Here is a 24,554-nt window from a genome sequence, read left to right on the forward strand (position 1 = left end):
TATTGTGTGTGCCTCCCACTTTTAACCCAGAGGAAATCCTTCTCAAATGTCATTTGTTGATGATGAAATAGGAAGGTGCCTTATACTGATCCAGACAGTTTGTCCATCTTGTTTGGTATTGTCTATGCTAGTAGGGATTTCAGACTGTGGGCATTACTGACCCTACTTGGAAATGCACTTCTTGTCCATGATCAATTCTGGCACCTATTTTTCTAGAAAAATAGCACTGGTTTATGTTACTATTATTATTTTTAACTTTTATTTATACTTTTCAAATATATACATTTCACTGATTTGACATTCATTTTGACATTTTAAAACTTCACTTCCTTCCTCCTCTTTCTGCGGTTCCTTAAATTTATTTTCACTATCTTCTGCATATGCAAATTAACTTAACTCACTCATTTATTTGACACACGCACGCACGCACGCGCACACACACACACACACTTATATAGCTGCAGGTTATTAGAATAATCCTGCCAGTGTTTTTATCTGTTTACAATTTATCTGTAAATATTTGATAAGCCATTTCCATTCTTTTATAAAAAGTTTGTTATCTTGATTTCTTATTCTTCCGGTAATTTTCACCATTTCTGCGTATTCCGTAAGTTTTTGTATCCACTCTTCCTTTACTGGGACTACTTCTTCTTTCCATTTTGGGGCAAGTAACATTCTTGCCACTGTAGTTGCGTACATAAATAAATTTCTATACAACTTGGGTAGCTCTATCCCTAGATTTCCCAGTAATTCTGGGAATTACTGGTTTATGTTATTAGGTGATATCCAGGATTCAAAGTAGACTTGCTGCAATCAGAAACAGTAGGTCCACTCTGTGGCTTATTTGGACATCCATTAATAATATTAATACTAATGTATTCTACCATATTGCTACTAATTTACCATAATGATCATAAATAACAACAACAATATCATCTAATAGAAAGATCTATACCTTTTTGTAAAAAATGAAATCATTCCTCAGCTATTTTAGACACACATTCTCGCTGGATGACCCTGTTCCTTAAAATTATACAAAAGCAATAAAAGGAAATGACATATATAGATAAAAAATGGATAGGTCCATAACAGGAGCTTTCTTCACTTTGAATACACTATTCATTTCTACAAAAAGATCAGTGCTGGGTTTTGGTTTTTTTAAAAGGGAGTCTTCTAATTTAAGAGTCTACAGCCATATGTCACAATCTCTGTGGAAACAAAGATGGCCACTGTGATGAAATTGCACGAGCAACACACTCCTCTTTGTGGGGAAACATATGGTAGGTGCAGCTAATCCTAGCAGGCTGAGCTCTCTCCCACCCCTCGTTCTTTTCGTATTGGAAAAATATTTCTTTGCAACATACATTTGCTTCTGAAGTGGAAATTTTGGAGCATGCTCTAAAAGGTTGGATTTCAGCTGATAGCTTGTGGGGCTGGCTCTAAAGATGACCAGATCTGTCAATTTTGGTTTCCCGCCATTTCTCGTTTTTCCATTCTTAAATTCAGTTCTCCATATTTCTGCAGCGATCTGCAATTTTTGTTTGAAACCATACTGAGGTGGATGGAAACCCAGCCAGATGGGCGGGTTACAAATAATAAATTGTTGTTGTTGTTATTTCTGACTTAGTATAACGCAGCTTCCTATGTTCGGGTCCAGAATCTGAATCTTGAAGTTGCAGTAAATCAGCAAGGATGGTTGAGTCCCAAATGTTTCGTGACAGCAGTTGTGTAAAGAATCCTCAACCTGCAAAAACTCAAATGTAGATTGGTATGTGCAGGTTATCCCACTGTACGTGCATCAAATGATGCAATACTTCATTGGTCCCACTTCCTGGACCACTGTTATGAACTTGGCTGGAGTTCATAGAATCACAGAACTATAGTGTTGGAAGGGACGCCACGCTTTATCTTGTCCAACTCCATGCAATGCAAGTAGACCTTGGGTTTTTAGTGGTGATGGTGGAGAATAAGCAGATCTCATAAGAACTCGCAAGAGCTCTAACTCATATTGTAGAAGCATTGGGGAAAGTATTTGCCCTCTTCTCTGAGTGGTTTTCTTTCCTTTTAGATGTATGCATAATATTCTACAGTGGTACCTCGGGTTACATACGCTTCAGGTTACATACGCTTCAGGTTACAGACTCTGCTAACCCCGAAATAGTACCTCGGGTTAAGAACTTTGCTTCAGGATGAGAACAGAAATCGTGCTCCGGTGGCGTGGCAGCAGCAGGAGGCCCCATTAGCTAAAGGGGTGCTTCAGTTAAGAACAGTTTCAGGTTAAGAACGGACCTCCGGAATGAATTAAGTACTTAACCTGAGGTACCACTGTACCTCATAAGGTTGAGTGTTGAGTTGAAAATATGCAGTCTGTTCTTCCTCACATTCGCTCAGGGACTCACCACTGTGGTCTCACAACTGCTAGGGTTGGGCAGAGCCAGAGTCAAAAATGAGCAGAGCATCGGAGGTCAGTTTTGCATAGTTGGTGACTTTCTTTCACACTCAGGAATCCCTCTTCCTTCTCCATCCAAGGCCAGCAAGAAGCAGAGGTGGATCTACTATGAAACTAATGAAGGTTTAGCTTCTGGTCCCCTGATCCATGAGGGGCTTCAAAAGCAACAGTAGACCACATGGCTTTGAAAATTTGAATCTAGTAGACCAGGCACCCCCAAGCTGAGCCCTCCAGATGTTTTGGGACTACAACTCCCATCATCCCTAGCTAACAGGACCAGTGGTCAGGGATGATGGGAATTGTAGTCCCAAAACATCTGGAGGGCCGAGTTTGGGGGTGCCTGTAGTAGATCCAATTAAGTCTCAAATTAATTAATTTTTCCCCTATATATTTCAACAAGTTTGAGAGTCAGTAGCACAGACGTTGTAAAGGATTTTGTAAACAACACTACTGAAGAAGATAACAATGGCTACCCAAACCTCATTGCTGGTTATGAAGGCCTCCCGTGGCAGTTCAGGCTTCATCAGAGCCTCAAAAATGTAGGTCCGCCACTGGCAAGAAGCTCTATCAGAGTTTGAGGACCAATTCCCGCCATGTGAAAGCATTCAAGGTGGTCCAAAAGAAGGCTAATGAGTAGGGCTGCCATACCTCCTTGATGTTTTGGACATATCCAGGATTAATTCATCGGAAATAGCGCCCAGACGGAATTTCCAAAAATGTCTGGGGAAACCCGGGCGAATCTGGTACGCAGGCTGAGACCCTACCTGCCTGCGGACTGACTCGCCAGAGTGGTGCATGCTCTAGTTATCTCCCGCTTGGACTACTGCAATGCACTCTACGTGGGGCTACCTTTGAAGGTGACCCGGAAATTGCAATTAACCCAGAATGCGGCAGCTAGACTGGTGACTGGGAGTGGCTGCCGGGACCACATAACACCGGTCCTGAGAGATCTGCATTGGCTCCCAGTATGTTTCCGAGCACAATTCAAAGTGTTGGTGCTGAGCTTTAAAGCCCTAAATGACCTCAGTCTTGTATACCTGAAGGAGCATCTCCACCCCCATCATCCAGCCCGGACACTGAGATCAAGCGCCGAGGGCCTTCTGGTGGTTCCCTCATTGCGAGAAGTGAGGTTACAGGGAACCAGACAGAGGGCCTTCTCGGTAGTGGCACCTGCCCTGTGGAACGCCCTCCCTTCAGATGTGAAGGAAATAAGCAGCTATCTTCTTTTTAAAAGACATCTGAAGGCAGCCCTGTTTAGGGAAGTTTTTAATATTGAATGCTGTATTGTTTTTAAGACTTGATTGGAAGCCGCCCAGAGTGGCTGGGGAAACTCAGCCATATGGGCTGGGTATAAATAAATTATTATTATTATTATTATTATTATTATTATTATTATTATTATTATTATTATTATTATTATTATTATTATTATGGAACTGTTGATTTTTTGGGAAATTTAGCTAAAAACTTCATTTTTTGGAGATTTTGTGGCAGCAACTTTTGTGTCCGGATTTTCACTTTTTGAAATACTAATGAGGAGTGTGTAACGTGGGGAGAATTCCCATCTAGAGAGCTCTGGAGGGCTGGATTTGCTGTCTGGACCTACCGTATTTTTCGCTCTATAACACGCATCAGACCATAACTCGCACGTAGTTTTAAGAGGAGGAAAACAAGAAAAAAAATATTCTAAACGAAATAGTGGATATATGATTTTTGTGGTTCATGCTGTGGCCACAGACATGTGATCTGACAGTGAGTTTGGAGTAGCCCAATGCAAAAATCCTGAGGATCCATGTGGATCCATGCTTTGTAACCACGGAGGAGGGAAGGAAGGGGAACCATGGATCCTCTGCTCACGACTGCAGCAGATCCCCCCCGCCACCCGCAGGCATTCGCTCCATAACACGCACAGACATTTCCCCTTACTTTCTAGGAGGAAAAAAGTGAGTGTTATGGTGCAAAAAATACGGTAAGTTGCCCCACTCCAATACGGAAGTTGACTTTCACACCAAACCCAGCAAATACCCCACAGTAACCATGGTGGTTCCTCGAGTCTGTTGCTCTTAGGAAGCTGTTTATTCCATGCTGACGTCTGCTCACCCTACGATGTCATCAAATTTCCTGTTTTTGAGGGGTCCTCCCCCACCTTCTGCTAGGGCAGTGTTTCAGGGAGCTGTGCTAAAAACAAGAGACATTCAGAAATTAGAACATGTGGTTAAATGCAGCGTAGCTAAGTAAATAAAGTAGGTGTTCAGCGGTGAACGGTTAGATCTCTGCTCACCATGGGAAAACTGACAGCTTTAAACGTTGAATGGAGTCGTTTCTTTTTCTGTTAGGTTTTTTTTTCTTTTTTAAAGAAAGATCCACACTTGTGTCGTTTGGTTTGGTTTTTAAACACAAAATCTTGTCATCTTTTTCTTCTGTTTCTCTTTCGTAGAGAAAAACAACACAGGGCACTGAGATTTCCTTTTCCTCCTCCGATTTTGAACATGCGGAAAGTATTCTCAAAATAGTTCCTTTGCAATGATACTTTGCAATTTCTTTGCAATTATAGCTTTGCTATTTTATGTGCTCCATTAAGGGGAAAAAAAGATTTTTAAGAAAGAAAATGTCTTTAAAGTAACCTTGGAGTGTTATAAAGTAACCTTGGAGTGTTATCTAACACTTCATAGGTTGAGCAAAATTAGCATCCAAAATATGCATTTTCTGGAGATGTAAAAAGCAGATTATATGCATATATAATGGAACTGCATAAAAATAAATAAATAAAAATAAAATCTTTCTGGGCTGCAGTTTTGAATGAAATGCAGAAAATGACAGGTTGCACATTATCCAGAAACCCCAAAACAATTCTTCTCTGTGTGCTTCAATCTGAAGTTTTAAATGTTCAGTCTTCAAAGGTTAGCAACTCCTGACAACAGCAAAAGTTTGTATAGTTCAGCAATGGAAAAGTAAACATCCCTCAACAATTACAGAATGGCTGAGGAAAACTTAAGGGAATGTTATGATGGTGAAACGGACCTACATCTGTCACACCATTAAATATAACTAGCAAACCAACGTTAATGTGAAAGAGGAGCCTTTTTCGTTCAATTCAGAGTTACATAGATAAAATAGCTTATTAATTTGACACACTATCATTATGGAGAGACTCATTTCTCAATTTTTCTCATTCTCCTTTTTCACTTTTTAGATTTTGTTTCATATTCTATATTAGTAGATTGTAATATTTAAAATTTGAAAGTATAAATAAATTCAAATACATCTGGAGGGTTACAGTTTCCCCATCCCTGCTATGCAACTTTTCTGCCTTATCCATGTAGTATATCAATATTCAGATACATACATCATGTCATCCTGAACTCTTCCATAGCGGCCATGCCGATTTTGCCCATGTACGTAGTCTTTTTGCATGTGCTGATGAAGAAACCAGGTAACTTTCCATCAACTATAGCTTCCCATTTTGGCTGAATCAGGAAACTATAGTTGCTTCAGAACATTCCAAGGGACGCGGGTGGTGCTGTGGGTTAAACCACAAAGCCTAGGACTTGCCGATCAGAAGGTCGAGGGTTCAAATCCCCGCGATGGCGTGAGCTCCCGTTGCTCAGTCCCTGCTCCTGCCCACCTAGCAGTTCGAAAGCACATCAAAGTGCAAGTAGATAAATAGGTTCTGCTCCGGCGGGAAGGTAAACGGCATTTCCGTGTGCTGCTCTGATTCGCCAGAAGCGGCTTAGTCATGCTGGCCACATGACCCGGATACTGTACACCGGCTCCCTCGGCCAATAAAGTGAGATGAGCACCACAACCCCAGAGTCGGTCACAACTGGACCTAATGGTCAGGGGTCCCTTTACCTTTTACAGAACATTCCATCATCTTAAATCATGCCTTGAAGTTTTAATATTCTGACTTATTCTGAAGCTACTAACCATGGCTTCCTGGTTTGATCAATACTTAACTGAATTCTTTGCTGGGCCACCAAAAAAAAAAAAGGAATAAACACTGGGGTCCATGTATGAGCAAAAGGCTTGTTCCTTTCTTGGCTTATTAAGCCAAGATTGAATCATAAGTAAAATGCTGAGAGAGAGATGCCGTATACATGGAAGTTTGGTGCAGAGAATGGCTTAATCTCAAACCTTTGATCCCCGCCGGACACATCTGCTCTTCCAGAACAGATGTAGACCATACAAGCGGCTTATTTGAATACTTAGCCAAAATATATTATTTTTATTATTGTTGTAGCAATGAAAGCCTGGGAAAAGAGACGAAAGTGCTCAAGTGATCCACTGTTTGTTTGGTCTCTGAAACAGAGGACAGAATGAGCAGAGCAGAACAGCTAATCACATCGTTGTGAATGTGGGAAGAACATTTCTCTTGGGTGAGCAAGTTGTACAGACCAGTGAAACAGAACAATAGACATTTTGCAGGTGATTGATTAAAAAAAGAAAACAGAATTCTGGGGTAGTTATGGTAACATCCTATGCCGTGCTCTCCAGGGATGGGCATACATGTCAATTTTTATTTCTCTCAGGTTCTCTTAAATCCTTGTGAAAATTCCTCAGTGAGTTTCTCTGGATATTCTCTATACATTTTTACAAAGTGATTTGCCCCCGAAAACAGTGCATAATGTTATCAGCCTTACCAATAATTCGTCTTGTTCTACTACACAATCATCTCAGGGCAATGTACAGTAAAAATAGTTTTGTTTATTTTTTAAGGTAAAGGGACCCCTGACCGTTAGGTCCAGTCATGGCCGACTCTGGGGTTGCGGCATTCATCTCGCTTTATTGGCCGAGGGAGCCAGTGTACAGCTTCCGGGTCATGTGGCCAGCATGACTACGCCGCTTTTGGCGAACCAGAGCAGCGCACGGAAACACCGTTTACCTTCCCGCCACAGCGGTTCCTATTTATCTACTTGCACTTTGACGTGCTTTCAAACTGCTAGGTTGGCAGGAGCAGGGACCGAGCAACGGGAGCTCACTCTGTCACAGGGATTCGAACCGCCAACCTTCTGATTGGCAAGCCCTAGGCTCTGTGTTATTTCCACTATTATATGCATTTAAACTCGTTTGGTGTTTTTTTTACCCTAGTACTTGCATTTTTGTACTTGGCTGGAGAACTGCACTGCAAAATTTGGAGAAGTGCACGTTTCAAAGGACAGCTTTTGTTTTGCATTTTGTTTTGGAAAGTTTAAATTAGGTACGTTTGCCATTAAAAGGAAACTTATTCAATTCCCTCCCCCCCCACCATACCAAGTATCTCTTAATACTAAAAAGAGGTGTGTGATATCCCATCTGTCAAAGTGATAGGAGGACTGTGTTTGATCAGAAAGCATGCTGGAGAAAATAGAAGGACTTCTTCCCTGAGTAGCAAGCCCATTCACTTCTCGATAAAGTCCTATGGCTCTTCTATGGATGTCTGAATTGCTTCTCCAATGAAATGGCAGCTGAGTTAATTCTAGCATTTTTGTGAAGTTCATAATAATACTGCCTTTGTGTAGGTACTAATCACAAGGCTGGGCTTGGCAGTTGTGGGGAGGCAATTAATTTTATCTCCGAAACATGTATGTACTGGGGAAGTCCCCGAGTATGTGAACATTATTTTTAATTTTGGTTGTTCCCATTTTCCTTCTGAACTGACAGGCACTCAACCACCTGGATTTGCTATTTTTTGCTTAGCATTTACACCATGCTGCCCACGACCTGGTGCCTTGCATATGCCGTAAGAGTACAACTCCCATTGGTTAAGATTTGAACTTGCTTTGAAGTTCACCTACTTACTGTCGCTGTTACACTGCTGTTTGTGTAGGATGAAGGCTGTCAGTTGGGTAAGAAGGCCCTTAAAATCCACCTGATCCTTTATATCCCTGCCTAGTCACTGAGATACCGGAGAGAGTTGCTGCTAGTGGTCTCCCATGGCTCAGATGTGTGGCTGATATCCAACAGGAGCCGTGTGTTCAGTATTGTAGGCCCAATTTTGTGAAACTCTCTTCCAGTTGAGGTCACCTTAGGTGCTTACTGAAGAATTGTTTTATTCCAACAGGCACTGTAGATGAATTCTGATTTTATTATTTTAACTGAGTTTTATTTGCGCACGCCACTTAGAATCATAGAATCATAGAGTTGGAAGAGACCACAAGGGCCATCGAGTCCAACCCCCTGCCAAGCAGGAAACACCATCAGAGCACTCCTGACATATGGTTGTCAAGCCTCTGCTTAAAGACCTCCAAAGAAGGAGACTCCACCACACTCCTTGGCAGCAAATTCCACTGTCGAACAGCTCTTACTGTCAGGAAGTTCTTCCTAATGTTTCTCCCTCCTTTCTCCCTCCCTTTCTCCCTCCTCTATATGACATCCTTTTATATATTTGAACATGGCTATCATATCACCCCTTAACCTCCTCTTCTCCAGGCTAAACATGCCCAGCTCCCTTAGCCGTTCCTCATAAGGCATCATTTCCAGGCCTTTGACCATTTTGGTTGCCCTCCTCTGGACACGTTCCAGTTTGTCAGTGTCCTTCTTGAACTGTGGTGCCCAGAACTGGACACAGTACTCCAGGTGAGGTCTGACCAGAGCAGAATACAGTGGCACTATTACTTCCCTTGATCTAGATGCTATACTCCTATACTCCTAATCACTTAGAGATGATTGCAATTCTGCAATATATGCATTGTCAGAAGATGCAAATAAATAAATAAAATCAGAATATTGGGTTGTGCTTTAAGGTATTCTGGCAGTGATATATTTCTTTTTTTCTTAAAAAAAGTGTGTGTTTGTGTTGATCGTATCAGGGAGAGGGAACAACTCTCTTGTTTTCAGGCTTCTCTTCTTCCCTGAGGGGGGCTTCCTCAGAGATGAGCCAGCTGCGCAGTGAGCCTCTGGGGCCCAGCTCCATCCCTCATCTTGCGATTCAGCTGTTCCCTGGATACAGACCAGAATGAGTTCCTACAAGGAAACGGTTCTTCTGCCATACTGATTATGCTCCGTGAGGATCAGATAGTAGTTTGAGGGAGGAAACAACCTCTTGTTTGGTTGGCGTACTGGGTTGAATGTGTCGGAAGCTTGTGGTTTTCCTCCTCAGATGCCTTGTAGAGAGGGGGAACCATCGCTCTGCAGCACAGGAAATACAGTGGTACCTCAGGTTACATACGCTTCAGGTTAAAGACTCCACTAACCCAGAAATAGTACTTCGGGTTAAGAACTTTGCTTCAGGATGAGAACAGAAATCGTGCTCTGGCTGTGCGGCAGCAGCAGGAGGCCCCATTAGCTAAAGTGGTGCTTCAGGTTAAGAACAGTTTCAGGTTAAGTACAGACCTCCGGAACGAATTAAATACTTAACCTGAGGTACCACAGTACTTGCATGTAGGAGGCGCCTGGCATCAATCGCTAGCATTTCCAGTTAAAAGAATCTGGAGAAAAACCCTTCTCTGCTTAAGACACCGGACAGCCACTTCCTGCCAGCCAGTGGATGCTGGTCTATTCGAGCAGACAGGACTATGTCCCTCTGACTTCAGCCTGCCCTCAGCCAACTACCACCTGTCTACGTTCTTTCTTGCAACATGCTCTGGGCTAGAACTGCCAGCCAGCTTTTGTCCTCCTTTGCTCCTTGTGCAACTCAGCAGGGAGGAGGATGTGAGAGGATGGAATTTAGTCGGCTCCGTCAGTCATTGGCTCTGACACTGCCTATCATTGGCTCTGGCTCCGCCTACTGTCGGTCTCCCTGCCATCTTCCATTTCCAGTGGGCACGAGCCAGAGTAGACAAGATTGGGAGAGTATAACAGCAACTGGACTCTAGCCACATTCAGACCATAAATTTAAAGCACTACGGTACTGCTTTAAACAGGGACACGGGTGGCACTGTGGGTTAAGCCACAGAGCCTAGGACTTGCCGATCAGAAGGGTGGCGGTTCGAATCCCCGCAACGGGGTGAGCTCCCGTTGTTCGGTCCCTGCTCCTGCCAACCTAGCAGTTTGAAAGCACGTCAAAGTGCAAGTAGATAAATAGGTACTGCTCCGGCGGGAAGGTAAACGGCATTTCCGTGCGCTGCTCTCTTCTCCAGAAGCGGCTTAGTCATGCTGGCCACATGACCCGGAAGCTGTACGCTGGCTCCCTTGCCCAATAAAGCGAGATGACCTCCGCAACCCCAGAGTCAGCCACAACTGGACCTAATGGTCAGGGGTCCCTTTACCTTTACCTTTACTACTTTAAACAGCCATGGCTTCCCCCAAAGGATTCTGGGAGCTATACTTTATTACAGGTCCTGAGAGTTGATAGGAGACCACTGTTCCCCTCCCAGGGATGCGGGTGGCACTGTGGTCTAAACCACTGAGCCCCTTGGGCTTGCCGATCAGAAGGTTGGTGGTTCGAATCTCCGCAATGGGGTGAGCTCCCATTGCTCTGTCCCATCTGCTGCCAACCTAGCAGTTTGAAATCACACCAGTGCAAGTAGATAAATAGGTACCGCTGCGGTGGGAAGGTAAATAGCATTTCTGTGTGCTCTGGTTTCTATCAGTGTTCTGTTGCGCCAGAAGCAGTTTAGTCAAGCTGTCTGTGGACAAACGCCGGCTCCCTCATCTTGAAAGCGAGATGAGCAACCCCATAGTCACCTTTGACTGGACGTAACCATCCAGAGTTCCGTTACCTTCGACCTTTTTCTTCCCCTCCCAGAGTTCCAGTTTGCAGACATCCTTGTGAAAAGGGACTGGCTGTTCAACCACTCTGGGAACCATGGTTATGGAAGGGGAATGGGACCTCCTAGCAACTCTCAGCGTTCTTAACAAACTGCAGTTCCCATAATTCCCGTATTTTTTGCTCTATAAGACTCACTTTTTCCCTCCTAAAAAGTAAGGGGAAATGTGTGTGCGTCTTATGGAGCGAATGCAGGCTGTGCAGCTGTCCCAGAAGCCAGAACAGGAAGAGGGGTCGCTGCTTTCACTGCGTAGCGATCCCTCTTGCTGTTCTGGCTTCTGAGATTCAGAATATTTTTTTTCTTGTTTTCCTCCTCCAAAAACTAGGTGCGTCTTGTGGTCTGGTGCGTCTTATAGAGCGAAAAATACGGGTATTTCTGGGAAGCCACAGCTCTTTAAAGTCATGTAGTGTGAATGTGGCCACTAGTGTTTTTTTAATTGTGCACCCTCAAATTTTAAAAATCGGGCCTTCGGTACCTGGTACCCAACTGGGTATTTTTGGGATCACAACCCCCATTATCTGTGACCCAACGAATGACCTTCTGGTTAGGACCGATTGGAGTGGTAACATCTGGAAGTCACCAAGTGAGGAGAGACTGCTTTAAGCGCGCATGAAGTTTTAAATAGGAGTCTGACCTTTCTCATGCATTTTACTTGTGGTGTGGCCTTCATCTCACTTGCATGAGCACGTGGCGCTGGTAAACATATCCTCATGTATATATAGGGAAGTTTCCATTCCAGTGACGCATGTGGCCGGTGGGAACTGATGCTAAGAAGCAGCCATCCCCTAGGATGAGGACGGGGGACATATTCACTGACCCTGCAGAACGCACTGCTGAAGTGTGCTATCACATGGAAACATTTCCACATGATCTAAGTTTAAGGCGTAGAGAAATGTGTGGCTCTCCAATGTTGCTGGAGACCATCAGCCCCAGCTAAGCGTGGCTAGCGGTTAGGGATGATGGGCGGTGCAACCCCGCAACATCTTGGGAAGACCACGGGTTTCTCATCCCTGAAGGAAAAGGACCTTTAGCATGGAGTGGAGCGCATTAGAGGACTCTTGGTCTTTAGCGGAGTTTATTTATTAAGCACGATTGCTGCCAGCGGGGTTGTTGTATGACATGTTTTCCTTGCTCATGGTTTGTTTACTCAAAACGAGAACTCCCAGGAGGAAGCAGATCTTCCGAGAGCTCAGTTGCCATAGATGCTGCTCCTTCTGTGAGGCAGCTTCTTCATAAGGATGGCAGCATATAGGCTATGGATATATTTCTGTTTATTTTGCTTTTAAAGAGACATTAGCTCTCTTCTTGAGATCATTTACAATTTAATCAACCAACCAACCAACCTTGCCATTAGTTGTTAAAATTGGGCCTTTAGTCTTTTTGCCGTCTTTCCCTGGGATAATAAAGCACAAGAACCAAAAGAGGTTTTTAAAAAATGAACCAATGTGCCCTTAACATTCTGATTAGCTGATTCAAACCTGGCCTCACTAACTGAAATGGACTCTGCCTATTTATTTATTTATTCAATTTCTAAACCACACTTTATCATATATTATCCCAGGACAGTTTTACCCACAAAAGTGTACACTTTAAAAACGATAACTTTTTTAAAAAAACATTGCAAAACATTGTATAGTCGTACCTTGGATCCTGAACGCCCAAGAACTCAGACGTTTTGGCTCCCGAACGCTGCAAACCCAGAAGTAGTTGTTTCGGTTTGCGAACGTTCTTTTGGAACCCTAATGTCCGACGGGGCTTCTGCGGCTTCTGATTGGCTGCAGGAATTTCCTTCAGCCAATCAGAAGCCGCGATTTGGTTTTCAAATGTTTTGGAAGTCGAACGGACTTCTGTAACAGATTCCGTTCGACTTCCAAGGTATGACTGTAGAGTACAGTACAGCAGGTGAACAATAACAGATTAGTCAATTACAGTGTTATTTAAGTAACTTGTCAAATGTAAATCAATTAAAACCTGCAGCTCTGGTAAGTTGGTTTAAGGTGATCAACTCTGCTCTACCGTAGCCTCAGAGTAAACCTGTCAAATAACAGGTGTGCGAGAGCAATTGTTCCTTCAGCAATGAATTAAAATAATGCGTAAATTGAATTTGAAAAGAGCAAGTTTCTGAGAACACAAAATAGTGTTTGTGGCTGTTTAAAATTCTATTATTCCAGATAATATTTTTTTGGCTTTCAGAAAGACCATATCGCTGTCAAAGGAGGAAGACTGATAGAATCACCTTCCTTATGTTTTTATAATCTAGAATCATAGTTGTGCTGCATAGCTACTATGCCTTTAAAGCACATTTGAATCACATGGTTTTCCTCAAAGAATTCTGAACCCTGTAGCTTGTTAAGGGCTGTTGGGAATTCGAACTCTCTGAGGGATAAACTACCGCGCCCAGAATTCTTTGAGGGAAAGAATGTGCTTTGGATGTGCTTTCAAGGCAATGTGTACACAACCTTGGTCTTAATAATCTGGAATCAATAGGCTTCAAAAATAACCTAGCCACCCCCTCCCCCAGCTGATACAGAAAGCCCATTTTTACAACATCTCTGCTAGGTGGCCATTATGACTCTGCTTAGATACCTCTCTTGAAGAAGAGTTTTCCAGCTGCTTGGGATTGTAAACTAATTGGCCCTAAAACTGTTGGGTCTAAACCAGTGGTGGCCAAACTCGGCCCTCCATGTGTTTTGGGACTACAATTCCCATCATCCCTGACCACTGGTCCTGTTAGCTAGGGATAATGGGAATTGTAGTCTCAAAACATCTTGAGGGCCGAGTTTGGCCACCACTGGTCTAAACCAAAGGTGAGGCTTTTTTTCATTCAACCTTACAGAGGTGGGGGAGATTCCAGATCACCTGGAAGATGAAGGCCATATCCACACAAGATATTTAAAGCACTTTGATACCACTTTAACCTTCCACCAAAGAATCTGGCTATCTATTTTTTTTTTTAAATGCTGTTTATTAAGACAAAAGAATTTTTTTTAAAAAAATACACACACACAAAAAAAAACAAAATTACAAAAAAGAAAAAAAGAAAAAAAACATAAAAAGTGAAAGGGAAAAAAAACCATTTTTTTTTCAAATTCTCCAAATTTCATTATCTTCTTTCCCTGACCTCCTCCCCTTCCCATCTCTTGTATCTTGATTAGTAATTGTCCCAGCAAATCCTTTCCATAGTTCATAATATTTTATCATTATGTTATCTTTCTCATTTTATCTTATCAAAACAACCTTAAAGATTAAAACTTAAATCTTTTTTATCAATTTCTCAAAACCAACTCTTTTACCAGATTTTTTAAATATTTTAGCCAGAGCCAAATAATTTCATTTCAGCATTTTCCCAACATTCATAAAACTTTTCTAATAATAGTAATAGTAATATTAAAGAAAGTTCAGTCCAATCTTCTTCCAGCTTCCCCTCCCCCCGGTCCCGGGATTGTCAGTCTTTTTTCCCCATTAGTCTAGCACATTAACCTGGTGAGAATCTGGCTATCTATTAAGGGTGGAGACTTGTTAGGAGATTCCTGTTCCCCGAGTTCCCGGGGAAAAGGGACTGACCGTTAAACCACTCGAGGAATTGTAGCTCTGTAAGAGCCTAGGGCTTGCCGATCAGAAGGTTGGCGGTTCGAATCCCCGTGACAGGGTGAGCTCCCGTTGTTCAGTCCCAACTCCTGCCCACCTAGCAGTTTGAAAGCACGTCAAAGTGCAAGTGGATAAATAGGTACCGCTCTGGCGGGAAGGTAAACGGCGTTTCCATGTGCTGCTCTGGTTCGCCAGAAGTGGCTTAAGTCATGCTGGCCACATGACCCAGAAGCTGTACGCCGGCTCCCTCGGCCAATAAAGCGAGATGAGCGTGCAACCCCAGAGTCGTCCGTGACTGGACCTAATGGTCAGGGGTACCTTTACCTTTACTTTTAAGAGGAATACGGGTCCTCTCACAACTCTAAGCACCGTTAGCAAACTCTTGGGTTCTTTAGGGGGAAGCTGTGACTATTTAAAACGGTATCATAGTTCTTTCAGTGTGTATTGTGAAGGTGTGTATTGTGAAGGTGAGACCACCCCAGCCAAATTGCTGTCTCCTTTTTGCTCTCACTTCACAATACAGGCAAGAATATTATAATCCAAATTCTCCCTTCTACATGCTGCCTGGTGACTGTCACACATGATTATCCGCCTGCGTCACCACTGCTGACTTCTGAAAGTGTTGCAATGAATGCAGCAGGCCTTGAAATCCTGGCCCTGTGTGTGTGTGGAGGCACATTTGGACATGAGAGTCGCTGCCTGCCTTCGAGACAAGGACAGCTTTCTAATATAGAACAAAGACTACACGTATTTGTCTGGCTCGCTGGCAACTCTTGGCCTGCTGCAGTGCGTCCGTTTGTGTGCCAGGTCTCCTGTTTTGCTCGCTCTCTCCCACCCCACCCCTTCCTGCTTGTTGCAGAATTGGATTGGGTGATGCAAGAACTATTTGCATAACTACATTATAAAGGAACTGGTGGTGCTGGAAGTTTTCCTGAAAAGATCTTAGTAGTCAGAAAGAACCTGTTGATGTAGTGAAACAGGTGTTCTTCAGCCATGGCTCTTCCCCCCCAAAGAACCCTGGGAAGTGTAGTTTAAGGGTGCTGAGCATTACAGGTATTCCCTTTGCAGAGTTAACAAATTTCAAAGTTACGTAACGATCAGTCTTCTTCCCAGGGAACTCTGGGTATTGTACCTCTGTAGCGGGGGCAATGGGGATCTCCGGACAGCACCCATAACAAGCTACGGTTTGCCGATTATCTGGGGAAACCCACGACTGTTCAAGTGGTATAATATTGCTGTAAACTTATGGTGTGTATTTAGCCTAAGAAAGCCTCGTTTTCAAAGTACAGTGGTACCTCCGGTTGCGGACGGGATCCACTCAGGAGCTCTGGTCGGATCCTGAGGTTTCCGTAACTGGAGGAACCCTTTCTGCACATGCGCAGGTGGTAAAAATCTGGAAATATACCGGTACTTCTGGGTTTGCTGCTTACGTATCCCGAAGTTTACGTAACCGGAGGGATACGTAAGCGGAGGTACAACTGCACAGTGGTACCTTGGAAGTTGAACAGAATCCATTCCATGTTTGTTTGACTTCCAAAACATTTGGAAACCAAGGTACGGCTTCCTATTGGCTGCAGGCAGCTCCTGCAGCTAATCGTAAGTCGCAGAAGCCACGTCAGTTGTTTGGCTTCCAGAAAAAAAACGTTCACAAACCAGAACACTCACTTCCAGGTTTGTAGCTTTCGGGAGCCAAAACATTTGACTCGCAAGGCGTTTGGCTTTCAAGGTGCGACTGTACATTGAAAGTACTATGATACCACTTTAAACAGTCATGGCTTCCCCCAGACAGTCCTGAGAACTGGGACAGCCTGTCTTGCTTCACTACCTGAGGTGAAACTGGAATGTGCTGCTGCCACCACCTCTAAAGAAGCTTTGCTTACCTTTTCAGCCGTGAGTTCCAGGTTCTGGGGAGATCTTATGGGGTGCAATCTTGCCACAAAGGATCTCACCAGAAGCCACCACTTCTCACTTCTCTGGTGGTAGGAGTGCCTCCGCTTGATATTTCATTGCCCGAAGCGGGTGCCTCATGGGCAGGACAGTTCCCTGCTGAAAACTGTAGATTGTTAAGGGTGTGAGACTCTTAGGTGTGAGACTCCTTAAGGGGAGTGAAAGGTGGGATATCAAGTCCAAACTCCTCTTCTTCTTCGGGTTGCTATGAGACCCCAATTCCTCTCATGGAGCTACAATTCTTGGGGAGAAGGATTGATTGTTAAAACTCTCTAAGAATTGTGGTTCTGTGAGGACCAGCACTCTGATCCTGCACCCTGGCTCATCTGGAACACTGCTGGTTTATTCTGGGCTCAGTCATCAGAATTTAAATTTGTGTAATTTAAGCTGGCATAAGTCACCAAAAAGGTTGGGATGGGGCAAGGAGAGACACCTATAACCAAACCCTATTCATCTTGGGCACGTAACTCTGGGCCCAATCATTAAAGCATGCGCCCACACTCACATGCCACACGAGAGGCTCCTAAATGGAGTTTGGGATAGGTGTAATTTCGATTGGCATGAATTATGCCAGCCTACATTGCACCAGCTTTCTATAGTTAGGGTTGATCTGTTAATTTGAGCTGGATTTTCAGAGACCCGTCTTTAACAAATAACCGACAGCATTCAGTATGATTTATTTGAGAGCTCTTACCTTTGTCCCTTTTTAATCTGGAGAGTAAAAGTCAAAACATCTTAGGGACTCTTTGTTCCTTGGCTGTTCCAACTTCTGATTACCCTTGGCTCCAAATTGCCGCAGGAGTATGAGCAAGGAGCTGGTTTGTACTCTTCTTTACACTACTCTATATCAACAGAAAGCTGTAAACCCATCAGTGTTAATTGCGCTGCTGTGGTTTACCCGCTGTTGTAAATGAGGTGAGAAGCCAGATCAGGAACTGTAAAGTGCTCAGTGTATAGCAGCAGTAGTATTTGAAAACAAGCCAGAAACAGTGTATTACTTTGACTGATGCTTTGTGTATGGCTATAAAAAACACACACACAAACCCGTAATGAAATAAGATACTCTCAAGGATTATTCTGTGAGCTTGGTGGTGGTTCCGTTAAATGCTTGCGATGACAAAAATAACAACCCAGATTTCAGTATCTTTTAGGCATTCCTTCGTAGTTCAGTGGTAGAACAAATATATTGCAGGCAGGCAGAAGGTCCATGGCTTCTCCAGGTAGTATGGTCTCATATGTTCCTCTTAACAGAAGACAGCCCTCTGTCTCAGGGATGGCGAGCCTGATGTTGCCGAACTTCAACACCCATCATCCCTGACCGCTTGGCCATATTGGCTTGGGTGGCTGGGAGCGGAAGTCCAACAACATCTTGAGGGACATTGATCCCCCATTCTTGCTATTCTATGAAGGGCTGTAAGAGGACAGTTCTCTCTTTGAAAGGTTACCTGGTTTAAAGATGGCTTAAAGATAAAGAACCATAAGAAAGGAGGAGAGCAGTGGCTGACTTTTTAATCTCCCACGGTGTCTTGGAGCGACTCTGTCTTGGGGCATTATGGGAAATGTACATGGTGGTGTCCCAACTCAGCAGCTTTGTTGTTACCCAGCACTGCCCCCTGGGGCACATGAATATACGTGGGGGTCCCATCAAAAGTCAACTTCTGTATCTTTTTCTCCCCCCTGCTCCAAAAAAATCTAAATGTCCCCTCAGTCAAGATGGCAGACTGAATCATTCCAGAGTTTACTGACAGGGACACCTCAAAAGATATTGTCACACCATTTGGTGTGATGGTTGCTGAGCTGGAGGAGGCGGCTTGGGTCTATATTTGTATAACAGCGGACTCCAGTAGGTATTCTCTGTAACGTATCCATGCTTATATATCACATTTGCAGAATTCCATATCCCCTCCAGCAGTTTCAAATACCAGGAGATATGTTATTTGCTAAGTTTAAAAACACACACACATTGGAAAGAATCCTAAAATAGACAGGGCCAAAGGAGTGTGACTGATCGGAATCAAAGGGCAAACAAACTAGACACTGACCTGGCATAACCCACAAAAGCACTTCAGGTTTCTCCTCTGTGCCATGAGTCATTCCATGTCACTCAGTCAGAGCGCAAGCTCCTGGAGGAGGAAAAATTCAGCTAATGGTTTCTCTTTCCACAGAATAAAAGCCTTCAACAAGCTTGCTCGTAGGATCCTTAATAAGTAGGGGGGGGGTGCATGAAGGATGGAAAAGTCAACGTTGTTGTGGGGAAAATACGTGACATGGTAAGGAAGTGGGAACAGACCAAAAGGGTTGATGTGCTAGCAATTCTGGAAAAGTCTCCTCCCAGACCAGAAATCCTTTAGGTGAAGATTCCAAGACTCAAACCTGGACCTTCAGACATAGAAGGTATTCCTCAGTTTAGGGCTGGCTAAAAGTTCCCCAAAGTAAGTTCCCTTTTAAAGTAAGGAGCAAAATAAAACTCCACTCATTGCATGGGGCAAATTTTGAAAACTGGGGGCTGGGGAGATGGGACGACGCTGACCACAGCTCACTGGCCTTTTCCCCAAACCAGTTTGATGAGGCACCATTTTGAATTCCCTAGAATGTGCCACGTAGGGTGATTCTGAGGATTTCAAAATAGCCATTGGCAACATGGATGAGTCGGAAGGTGCACTGTTGAGTTTTGGAAACGCAAAGACACCTCTTCTCTAGGAACTAGAGCTGGCATGGGGCTGGGGATCCCTTCTATGGGCGGCAGAACTCTGTATCTTCTTGTGTTGCTCCTCTTGGGTGCATGAGCTGCCAAGGAGCGTCCTAGGGCTCCTCCAGATTTATTGACCATTCATCCTTATTTGCTTGCACAAAGCTTATGCAGAAATTAGACCATGTCCTGCCTTTGCATACACACCATACATTTAATGCACCTTTCTAGCTTCCCCCAAGGAAGCCTAGGAACTGTATTTTGTTCAGGGTGCTGGGAATTGTAGCTCTGTGTGAGGGGTAAACTACAGTTGCCAGGATTCTATACAGGAATCCATGTGCTTCAAATGTATGGTGCATGGGTAGGCAAACTAAGGCCCCGGGGCCCGGATCCGGCCCAATCACCTTCTCAATCCGGCCCACGGCCGGTCCAGGAATCAGCGTGTTTTGACATGAGTAGAATGTGTCCTTTTATTTAAAATGCATCTCTGGGTTATTTGTGAGGCATAGGAATTCGTTCATTTTTTCCCTTCAAAATATAGTCTGGGCCCCCACAAGTTCTGAGAGACAGTGGACCGGCCCCCTGCTGAAAAAGTTTGCTGGCCCCTGGTATGGTGCATACACAGACTTTATGGACCATTCATTCTGATCTGCCTGTGAGAAGGTTATATAATAATGAACATTCATCCTGATTTCATCTGATTTGTTTGTGTGGTGGACGGTTACATGTATTGCCATGAGGCGTTTGTCCCACACTGTTTAGTGTGTTTACACATCATTTTCCCTAAGTTTAAAAAAACCCAAAAGACAAACAAACCATGTTTTTAAAAATAAAAATAAAAGTAGATTTGTTGCACCAGAATGCTTTAATCCGCTTTGATTGCACAAACCAAAATTTCCGGTATGCAATTGCAGCCCTACCACATAATACTGGCAGTCTGGAGATGACTCAAGACAACAGGCTAAGCACACCCATTGACCAGGCCAGCTCAGCTTGGCATCTTAGAAATGAATTAGCAACAAGGCAAAACCAGAGCAAGCCTGCAAAACCAGTCACTGTTGAATTCAAATGTCAGACAGACCAAATATAAACTCAGATACATAAGTATTTTGGGGAGGTTCTGCTGTAGATAGGGGACCGATATTGTAGAGCAACAAAGATTTCAGAAAATTTCACTGGTCAGAAACGATGTTGCATCAAAAGAGTACAGTATCCTTATGCCAAATTGGCTGACTTTGCCAATCTGGTAACGCAAGTTGTGTTTTTGTTTTAAAGCATCATCACATAAGGAAAAGTTATAGGGACCCCTGACCATTAGGTCCAGTTGTGGCCGACTCTGGGGTTGCGGCACTCATCTCACTTTATTGGCCGAGGGAGCTGGCGTACAGCTTCCGGGTCATGTGGCCAGCATGACTAAGCCGCTTCTGGCGAAACCAGAGCAGCGCATGGAAACGCCGTTTACCTTCCCGCCACAGCGGTACCTATTTATCTACTTGCACTTTGATGTGCTTTCGAACTGCTAGGTTGGCAGGAGCAGGGACTGAGCAACGGGAGCTCACCCCGTTGTGCGGATTCGAACCGCCGACCTTCTAATCAGCAAGCCCTAGGCTCAGTGGTTTAACCCACATCGCCACCCGTGTCCCATCATAGTTAACATCATTTAGGTCAAGTCGTGTCTCCTGTTTCCGGGTCTCTTTCACAGGAAGTGATTGGCTAACTCAGCCCCCCTTTGTGTTAGGCAGGGGTAATAAAACATTTATTTCACAACCTTTAGATCAGCAGCAAACTCATCTTCCTGCAGGAATAAAAGAAATGGAGAGTTTTGTTGTCGTCTGAACAAAAACTGCTTTGGGGATTGTTGTTGCACTGCAAAGCCTTGCTGTGAATTCAGCAATAGTTGTGTGTGTAGAGGAGCAAGGAGTTTGGAAGCCAGCTTTCTAAGCATAACTTTTTGAGCATAACTGGTGACAATTGCTGCGATTTTAAAGGTAGCAGCTAGAAAAGGTTTGTCAGAGTACTGAAAGGAAATTCCTTAAAGAGTTAAGTTCAATCCAAATAACTTTATTGTGCTAGCCATTGGCCATGACAAATCTGAATAAAAAATAAATAGAAGCAAAAGGGATGCCGTGCTACAAATACAGTCGTACCTTGGATCTCAAACACCCTGACTCCTGAACAAATCGACTGCCGAACGATTGAAACCCGGAAGTGAGTGTTCTGGTTTTCGAACGTTCTTTTGGAACCCGAACATCCAACGGGGCATCTGCGGCTTCCGATTGGCTGCAGGAGCTTCCTGCAGCCAGTCGGAAGCCGTGCTTTGGTTTCTGAACATTTTGGAAATTGAACGGAGTTCCGGAAGGGATTCCGTTCGACTTCCAAGGTACGACTGTCATAGTCTCTCTTTAGATCTTTGCGTTTCTCTTACAGTTCACTGCTATATTGTCCAGTTGGCAACATATCTGACACCACATCTGTCAACTATGGCACTTAAGTAGGCTCTCACTGTCCATGCACCATACATTTAAATTACATTTAAAGCACATGGCTTCCCCCAAAGGTTCTTGGGAACTATAGTTCACCCTCTCACATATCTACAGTTTCCAGCACCTTAAAAAAACCAACAACTATAGGCTGCATCATGCTGCAGGGTTGACCCTGACTAGGAATGAGTGAACGTGTCAGTATCGGTTTCACTAATTTTTCCACTCTTAAAGTCAATTCTCGACACTCCACATCTTTCATTGGGGGAAAAAACCCATGGAAATCCTGCATATGTATTCTCATAAACGTTACTTGGCTAGAGAATCGCATTGTAAATGTGAAAGAAGTGCAAACCAATTTTGGGTTCTCATATTGTTTTGGAAATTGTGAATTTTCTTTCAGTGCTAACTGAATCTAATTTCTCCGCCGTCCTTAGAGCCCTGACCATCCTTCAAACCACTTTGTGCTTTACACATGAAAGAGAGTAAATTACACCCAAACAGGAGAAATAGCTTAGTTTCCTCAATTTAGACAAGGAACAGAATCCATTCTTTTTTCTTTTGCCACAGAATTGAGGTCACCTTTGTGCAGGTTTTTATTTTAAATACGAAGTGTGCACAGCCCCGTGAATGCTTTTCTCCTTTTTCCTTCCTCATGACTTTTGCTGACTTCCCTACCCATCTTGCCACTCCCCTTTCTCTTTTGGAGCTTTGGTTTAAATTTAAAATTAAATGGGTGATATCCAAAGTAATAAATTAAAGGGCATCTGAGGAGTCTTAAGGACTGAGCTTCGAAGCAGTAGAGCCATGGAGAAACCATGTAATTTTCAAAGGCCTTTATGTGGCGTGTGGGGTAGGCTGCTGGCTCTTTAAAATTACTCACTGGAAGAAATTCTGGATGGCTGAGGATTAAATCTGATCATAAAGTGTGGTTTTACTGTGAAGAATAACATTGTAAAAATGCCACTTTCATAGTCATCAGAATCTGTTCATTATGTGTGTGTGTGTGCACGCGTGTAAAGACATCTGTTAACAGCCAGGCCAAAATACTTTTCTACAGTTTCGTTTTCAAAGAAGAAGAAGAAGAAGAGTTTGGATTTGATATCCCGCCTTTCACTCCCTTTAGGGAGTCTCAAAGCGGCTCACATTCTCCTTTTCCCTTCCTCCCCCACAACAAACACTCTGTGAGGTGAGTGGGGCTGAGAGACTTCAGAGAAGTGAGACTGGCCCAAGGTCACCCAGCAGCTGCATGTGGAGGAGCGGAGAAGCGAACACGGTTCCCCAGATTACGAGACTACCGCTCTTAACCACTACACCACACTGGCTCTCTTTAAACAGAGCTAAAAGGCAAATATTCCTAGCCTAGGCCAGTTTGCTGCCTGAGGTAGATTGTGCTCCCTCAGGGTGACCATAGACTCAGCTACCTTAGTCAAAAAGCAACATTTTGAATGTGTTATAAACATGCAACACCAGATGGCGCTGGAGAGTAAAAGAAAATTCAATGCGATTTTCCATAGCGGGTTTTCCCCCCTTTCATTATCACAGTTTAATTTTTGACTTATTTATAGGGTCGTTCCCCCCCCCCCCAAAATGATGGGCAGATCCACCCCATGTTGCCTTTCTTACACAGAGCAGTCCTCTGGTTGCAATGCTTGTGACTTTTTAGTTTAGAGAAAAGGCAAGAATTGACATGATACGAAAGAAATTTATAAAATCGTGCGTGAAAGTAAAACAAAATTATGCGTGGCGTGAATCGGAAAAATGGTGGGGTTTTTTCTCCCTCTCTTATAACGCTAGAACTCCCTGTTCAGGGAAGTTTTTAACATGTAATGCTGTACTGTTTTTAACACTTGATTGGGAGCCGCCCAGAGTGGCTGGGGAAACTCAGCCAGATGGGCGGGGTATAAATAATAAATTATTATTATTATTATTATTATTATTATTATTATTATTATTATTATTATTGACACCCAACAAAGTTGAAACATTGGAAGATTCAGGGCAGATAAAAGAAAGGGCAGTTAAACTATGAAACTCCCGCAGGAGGCAGCTATAGTCACCAACTTGGCTGACTTTAAAAAGAGAATTTGACAGATTCATGGATGATCAAGGGCTGCTAACCCTCATAGCTATGTTCTGCCTCTATGGTCAGAGGCAGTAATGTTCCTGAATACCAGTTGCTAGAAACCACAGGAGAGGAAAATGCTCTTGTGCGCAAGTACGGCTTGCAGGTTTCCTCGGTCATCTGGTAAGCCACTGTGACAACAGGATAATGGACTAGATGGGCCACAGGCCTGATCCAGCAGACTCTTTAAAAAAAAAACCCAGAATGGAATGGAATGATTTATTAGAATCCTTTTAGCAGGAAAAAAAAATCACACACTGCTATTTCTTCGAACCCCATCATGTGATAAGCCACCAAAGTTACAGATAGGTAGCCGTGTTGGTCTGCCATAGTCAAAATAAAAAAATTCCTTCCAGTAGCACCTTAAAGACCAACTAAGTTAGTTCTTGGTATGAGCTTTCGTGTCCATGCACACTTCTTCAGATACACTGAAACAGAAGTTGCCAGATCCTTCTATATAGTGCCTTTTCCTGTAAGACTTATTGCAGTCGTTAAGAGTCGTCAACAGGCTCATCTCAGCTATCTGCCAATCTCCCATTCCCACCACCCTTCTGAGTAATACCCCTCCCCACCTTCTCACTATATAGAA

The 24,554-nt window shown here is 43.6% G+C and overlaps 1 protein-coding gene and 1 long non-coding RNA gene across 5 annotated transcripts in view; one reads left to right on the forward strand and one right to left on the reverse strand.

The window, feature by feature from the left end:
• The window catches only part of PDE8A (phosphodiesterase 8A), a 182,263-nt gene that overhangs the window by 107,744 nt on the left and 49,965 nt on the right, over nucleotides 1-24,554 (forward strand). Inside the window, exon 1 of one of the 4 annotated variants that reach the window (XM_081170014.1) lies at nucleotides 13,018-13,038. The exons of the other annotated variants lie outside the window; for them this stretch is intronic. The gene's annotated coding sequence lies outside the window, so the exon portion shown is untranslated. Of the gene's footprint in view, nucleotides 1-13,017; nucleotides 13,039-24,554 lie in introns of those variants that run through there. 4 annotated transcript variants of the gene reach the window in all.
• On the reverse strand, nucleotides 486-4,998 carry LOC308573314. The gene is made up of 3 exons (XR_014002026.1): nucleotides 4,731-4,998; nucleotides 4,550-4,627; nucleotides 486-1,744 (listed from the first exon to the last, which is right to left on the reverse strand). It is a non-coding gene; the product is annotated as an uncharacterized lncRNA (long non-coding RNA).

The sequence above is a fragment of the Podarcis bocagei genome (assembly GCF_964188305.1).
Source record: "Podarcis bocagei genome assembly, chromosome: 14".
NCBI classification, from domain to species: domain Eukaryota; kingdom Metazoa; phylum Chordata; class Lepidosauria; order Squamata; family Lacertidae; genus Podarcis; species Podarcis bocagei.